Here is a 7,026-nt window from a genome sequence, read left to right on the forward strand (position 1 = left end):
CAGGGAGGGGCAGCTCTGGGACAGGTCACCTTGACAACAGGTAGGAGCAGGGGCAGGTTCTTGATAAGGGTGGAGGACGGGCTCTGAAGGAATTAACATTTTAATCCCTCAGGGGACAGTCTCCAACTTCCTGGGCTCACTCAAAATTGGCCTCCTTGATCTGACCTGACTCCATTACCTATCTATACTGACTGCCTGTCTAATTCCGGCTTCACCTGGATTAATGATACCCACTTATATCTAGGCAATTAGGAACAAGACCAGACTACGTTCTCAGGTCTATTTAGTAAACCAACGGCATTTCACCACTTAACCTTTAACAAGAACTCCTAACTCGCATTGATTATGCCCCAAGAGATGAGAGGCGGGTGCTGCTTCAGATGGGCACCTCTGAAAAGATCTGTCAGTTTCCTGTCCTGTTCTAGCCAGACTGCTTTGAAAACCTTGGGGGAAAGACTGAAATTCCCCACCAACCTGAGATTGTACGTGAGTTTTTACAACATTAATTGGAAACAAACAGGAATCCCAACATGGCACCCAATAGACCTCCACAGATAAAGTCATTGACCAAATGAGCCCTGAGCAGGCAGGTGGCTCCTTATGGGACCTCTAAAGCCAAAGAAAAGGACCTTGTGAATCCATTACAGAAAAGAAGGGGCACCAAACCTCCGTAACACTCCCGATTCCATGGCCCCTCAGTGCCCTGAAAGGCTGACAGGTGCCTGTGAATTTGTCACGATGCTTGTGGTCTGGAAACCAAGTCTGAAGTCTTTCCAATGGAGTGAAAAACGGCTTCGGTTGTCCCTGCAAGTCCTGCTGCCACCAGCCACGGGTTGCAAACTCGGGGGCACTGTTGTGCTTTTGGAGAAGGCAAGACGGATCCCCACACACCAAACATAACTGCCAGGGTGGGTGTTTTCTGCATTAATTGGGGAAGGATCCCGCGATACAAGGTTTGAATCCACCCCCTCAACTGAAGCACTGCTTCCTGGGCTTGGATTCCTTAGAGCCGCTGCCAAGAAATGGATCTTGGGAATGGGAAGGTGCTGGCGGCCTTGCTGGAAGCTACGCAGCCACCACACAGGCTTCCTCTCACCAACATTGGTGACAAGGCCAGATGTCTTGTTTGGCAGATGTTAGGATCGGTGGCCTCTTTTCATGAGCCTCTGAATCCGTCATCCTGCGTCAGATCTTTCTGCTCCGTGAAGGATTGTTTTTTAACCTGTGGCACCAGCTGAGCCTGGTGTCACAGGTTTGGGGCAACTTCCCCAATTTCTTCCACTGTTACGGGTTTGTCAGGGTCTTTCTTCTGGAGTCAGTTTTTTTTTTTTTAATATTTATTTATTTATTTAAGTTAGTCGTACACAATACACTTATTTATTATTTATTTATCTATTTGTATGTGGTGCTGAGGATCGAACCCAGAGCCTCGCACATGCTAGGCAAGCGCTCTACCGCTGAGCCACAACCCCAACCCCACTGGAGTCAGTTTTGATCACTGGATTTCTGGGGCCTGGGGTACCTGGCCTCACGCCCCCAGCCACTGTCCTGCCCAGGTACTCATCAAGATTTTGAGCAAGAAAAAAGGTAATGGCAAAACCGGTATAGAGAACTTAGGATGCTTAAATTAATCAGACTTTTTGGGGTAGAGTAAACCAACTTGTGCTTGAACTATTTTATGCTGCGTTTGTCGGTGAGGGCCGCTGTAACAAAATACCACAGACAGGGCGCCTTAATTTACTCACAGGTCTGGAGGTTGAGAAGTTCAAGGGCAAGGTTCCAGGAGGCTTTGATTCCTGGCTGGGGTTATTTGACTGGCTTGCAGACAGCCTCCTTCACAGAGACAGAGAGACACAGGGAGATTTCTGGGTCTCTTTCTCTTCTGGTAGAGATACCAGTCCTGTTGGATTGGAACTCCACCCTTAAGACGTCATTTAACCTCTTTAAAGGCTCCAAATACCGTCATATTGGGGGTTACGCTTTCAACATGAATTTAGGGGATTATTGTAAATGCCCAGCATAGAGCCCAGCCATGGTCAGCCTCAGGAGATGCCACCAGTTCTCAGTATTATAGCAGGACCTTCAGGCTGCTCCTGCCCTGTAAGGAGTAGCCTTTGCCTGGCAGGATTCCCAGGAATCCTGGGACATTCCTCCTCCTGTCTGTGGAGACACCTGGCCTGCACAGCTACCTGTGGCCTGGGCGAGTCCTGGCCACCGCTCTGGGCTTTGGAGCCAAGGACTCCATGGCCCATGTGGCACCTGCTTCTGCCCCTTGGGGTGCTGGCTTTCCCGTGTCCTGCCTGCTACTCAGAGTCCACTCGGCATGGAGGCTGGCCATCTCCTCAGCCTGGCCACCCCACTCTTTGCCCTGTGAAACCAGAACACTCGCTTCGTCTCTTTGGCGTCTATCAGGAGGTGAGAGAAGTTAATGGAAAGCTGGGGGAGATGAGCAAGGTGGTCAATGATGAAATCAGAGCAAATCCGCTTCTTCAACAGCCCCCTGGTGGGTTCCCACAGAGCCAGGCCTGGGAAGGTCTCAGCTCCTGGCAGGCCAGGCAGATTGGTGGCACATTTTTTTTTCTTATTTGTAATGTCAGGGTTCACTCCTCCAGCAGGGCACAACTTCCAAGGGTGAGAGGGAAAGGTCCCCAAATTCCCCCAATCCACAGGAAGCAGGGTACTTGCAGCTGTGTGTTAATTCTGCCCTGAGTTGGCTTTCCAGCTCCTGCTGGGCTCTGGCCAGCGTCACCGAGGATCCCCACATCTCCTGGTGACCTCCAGCCTACCCTGCACGCCGACATTTGGGGCATCAGATGTCAGGATGGGGCTGAAGGGAGCTTCTCTGTTCTTCATGGTGGAGACTTGACTTCAGTGGTGGTGGGGGGGGGTTGCTGTGGTCTGACCATCGTTCTGGACTGAACTGTGCCCCTCGAGATTCATATGCTGAATCCTGATCCCCAGTGGGGCTGTACCTGAGGGTAGAGTCTGTAGGAGTGATTCAGGTTAGATGGGGTCACAGGGCGGTGCCTTCCGCCTGTAGAACGGGTCCTGCTAAGGAGAGAAAGGGACATCAGCGTGTGCTCTCTGTGTATCGGTGTCTCCCCGCTTTTTACCATGAGAAGACACACTGAGAGGGTGACGTCTGCAAGCCAGGGCCCAGGCCCTTACCAGCAACGGAATCTGCCAGCACCTTGACCTTGAACTTCTACTTCTAGAACCGTGAGAAATAACTGTGGGTGTTTGATCTGCTGAGTCTAAGGCATTTTGTTGTGGCCCTCTGAGAAGATTAATATGATCACCTCATACCCAGAGAGAAAAAGGCCAGTCGGAGGTAAAGACCACCATCAATTCAGAGAGGATCCCGTGTCAATTCTCCTGAGCCCAAATCATATGAGCTGCCAGCCCAAGTCCCCACTGGCCCTGAGGACTGGAGACTCCACCTCTGGCAGGTGTAGCTGGGGGGAGGCCTCTTCAGGGCAGCCGTTTCTCCTGTTGCACTTCTCTGGAGGTTCAGAAGAGTCCTGATGAACAGCTATCAGCAGTAGACTCTTTCAAGTAAGCGCATGACAGGCTGCACCTGAATGGGGAGACACAAAAGCCAGTATAAGGCGTTAAACACCAAACTGTTAGCCTGGTGGTGCACACCTGTGATCCCAGCAGCTCAGGAGGCCGAGGCAGGAAGACCGCAAGTTCAAAGCCAGCCTCAGCAGTTTAGCGAGGCCTTTGGCAGCTTACTAAAACCCGGTCTCAAAAAATAAAAAAGCTGGGGATGTAGCTCCGTGGTAAAGTACCCCAGGTCTAATCCCTGGAGCCAAAAGCAAAAATAAAAGCCTAACAACAACAACAACAAAAAGCGTCAAACTGTTGGCAAAGCGAGAAGGGGTATTCTTGCTTCAGTTTATCATAGTTCCAGTCTTTCTCAAATTCGTGTAGATTTGACACAAAGATGCACCCTCGCTGTCCACCCAGTTTGCCATTGAGTCACCATTTCCCTAAGTTATCTGAACCGGATGCACCACTTACAGCCTAGGCAGAGCTGAAATCATGCCACGGGTGTCTTGGAGAACGGTCAATTTTCTGCAATCATCTAGACGATTCTCTTCCCCCTGAGAGGTTTTGTTAGCCTTCTTGTGGATCCAGACAGACATGGGACGGTTCCTAGGCAGCACTGTCTCCAGAAGCCGTGTTGATCCTCCCTGCTGAGAAAAGCGTTTCTTGGGCTCTCCCGGCGGCTCCCCTGAGTGTGTGCCAGAGGCGTGCACAGACCCAGCAGCACGCGAGAAAGCAGATTCTGCTCTCCACGGGCGTCCGGGTCACCAAGAAGCAACCACCTCCCAGGACTGATTGGAAGAAGGAAAAAAGAAGTGAGTGAATCAAGGCGTTTTAATGGACGGTCAGCCTCTCCAGGTGCTTGGGTCTGCTCTTGCCTTGCCTTCCCCGTGGCCATGGTTTTATGTGTCCCCGAAGGCCCAGCGTTAAAGGCTTGGTCACCAGCCTGTGGCACTAATAGAAGTGGTGGAACCCTGAAGAGGTGAGGCCAAGAGGGAGGAGGTTAGGCCCTTGAAGGGGATTTCAGGACCCCCAGCTCCTTCCTCTCTCTTCACACCATGGCCACGAGGTGAACAGTTTCACCCTGCACTCCTGCCATGATGAGCTGCCTTGCCCTGGCACCAGTGTGACAAGGCCAATCAATCATGGACTGAAATCTCTGTGAGCCCAAATGAAACTTTTCTCTCTTTTTTTTTTTTTTTAGAATTTTAATATTTATTTATTAGTTTTCGGCGGACACAACATCTTTGTTTGTATGTGGTGCTGAGGATCGAACCCGGGCCGCCCGCATGCCAGGCGAGCGCGCTACCGCTTGAGCCACATCCCCAGCCCCCCTTTTCTCTTTTTTAAGTTAATTATTTCAGGTATTTTGTTACAGTCATGGGAACGGACTAATATACCCCTTCTGCCTGGATTTTGGTGCCTGTCTTTTGGAAGCCCTGCTCCCTGGCTTTTGTTACTGAATGCACCACTTTCACCTTCATTTGGTACTCTACTTCTTTCTGCTTTTTTACAGGCAGATATTGATTTATTATCCTTTGGTGATATTTACTTATTGAAATTATTATTCATTAATGTAAATCATGTTTATTGCACAAAGAAGTCAATAGAATTGAAAGTCTCAAAGTAAAAAGAATAGATCCCCTTGGTCCTTCTGTCACTCTCTAAGATACCAGAGCTCTATTCTTCATAGTCACTCACTTTTTTAAAATATATATTTGAATTGTTAATAGACCTTTATTTTTATTTATTTATATGCAGTGCTGAGAATCAAACCCAGTGCCTCACACATGCCAGGCAAGTGTGCTACTGCTGAGCCCCAGCCCCAGCCCAGTCCCTCACTTTTGAACTACTTTTTTGGTTATTTCTTTTGGCAGTGACTTTTGTGCCTTTAGTTAATATGCTTATGACATCATGTCTTGATCCATTGGAGATGTAGTTGTTTGACCTTTTGTAATGACAGAGTTACTTACCCCATGCTATTGTGTCTTCAGTCACATCTTCTAGTACAGTTAAATCCATAATTAATATATTATTAGGATAGTAAGATAAATGTTGTTTACTGAGGTTCCAATATGAACATTTCCTGTCTTGTGGGAACCTTTTGTTTCTCCTGGAGTTTTTAATTGCCTCATTTTTTCTAGCCACTTGTATACTTTTCTAGCCACTTAAAAAAATATTGTCCTCAAATGTTCAATTTTAATCATTTATTTTATTAGTCTTCTTTCTTTCCCTAAGAACCTTCAATTCTGGATACTTCCATAAGCCCACCAAATCTGGACTGTTCCATCTTTAGGCCTGTGGCATATTTTTCTCGCTGGGCCTTCTCCTTCACTCTCCCATCTTGGGCCCAATATTCCTTTGCTCATTTTGCCAGAGGTTATCCCAGTAGTTACTTAAGAAAGATGCAAGAAGGTTAATTTTATGAATGCTTATATATATAAAAATGTCTTTGGTCTATCTCTACCCAATGACTAATACTTTGCTAAATCTAGAATTCCAGGTAGAAAATAATCTTCCCTCAGGAATTTCTAGGCATTCATGTCTTCAGGAATTACAAGGCACTATAGCCCTGATCCCATGGTGTCAAGTGGAAGCCTCTGCCCTGAAGTTCAAGATTCACAGAGGTTGCTGGATACGCGCCCCCTCTACGATCCGTTCCCTGATTGCCTGACACAGCACTTGGCGCTTCAGAATGGCCACCCCTCCTCACACCTTCAAAGGTCTGCCTGGGTGGTTCCTGTGTATCATTACATCCCCAACACCGTTGTCTTCATAAAGAGTCATCTTGTCATGTTCTCTGGAGGGTTCTTTGCCCTGTCATTGGGTTTGTTAAAAGACAGTCCCCCCGAACCTTGAGATTGTCCTTCCTTCCAGGTTGGAACACTCATCTACTTCTTAGCACATCCGAGGGGCTGCTGCTGCCTGTGTTTGCATCCCCCCTTTTGGCGGGCAGTTTGGTGAGGACTGGGGGCAGCATCGGCGCCAATGGCTCAGGGTGGCGCTGTGCATATGGAGGGGTGGGATGTGGGGAGGGCTGCAGCGGAGGGAGGGGCTGAGAGTCCAGAGAAGGACGCTAAGAAGTGGCAGAGGAGCCCTGGTGGGAGGAGGCCTTCCGGCCCTGTCCTGACTCTGGGGACCTTTCTGCTCAGCGACGGAGCCTGCCCCTGGCTTGTCTGCTGCCCCAGGCCTCTGCTGGAGGGAGGGAGAATGGGAGAAGAAAACTTGGTTCATGCAATGACATCAGACCTAGCGCTCCGGCCTCCGAGACAAGAACTCCTTCAGAACTGTGCTTCCCAGGTGGACTTACGGTCCAGATGGGGGACGGCCACTTCTGTCACCAAAGGAGAGTGAAAGATTACTCTCCCACAGGTCCAAACTCTTCAGTCTCCTGAATTCCCCAGCACAGGGGCCTCTCTCTCTCAAGCTCCTGAGGAGAAGGACAAGGTCAGCAGCCCTTGATGCTCTGTGTCCCCA

General features: G+C 49.2%; 1 pseudogene; it reads right to left on the reverse strand.

Moving 5' to 3' along the window:
* Positions 1-302: 302 nt before the first annotated feature.
* LOC143382724 (mitochondrial nicotinamide adenine dinucleotide transporter SLC25A51-like) lies at positions 303-1,179 on the reverse strand (annotated as a pseudogene).
* Positions 1,180-7,026: the final 5,847 nt, after the last annotated feature.

The sequence above is a fragment of the Callospermophilus lateralis genome, chromosome 17 (genome assembly GCF_048772815.1).
Source record: "Callospermophilus lateralis isolate mCalLat2 chromosome 17, mCalLat2.hap1, whole genome shotgun sequence".
Taxonomy (NCBI): domain Eukaryota; kingdom Metazoa; phylum Chordata; class Mammalia; order Rodentia; family Sciuridae; genus Callospermophilus; species Callospermophilus lateralis.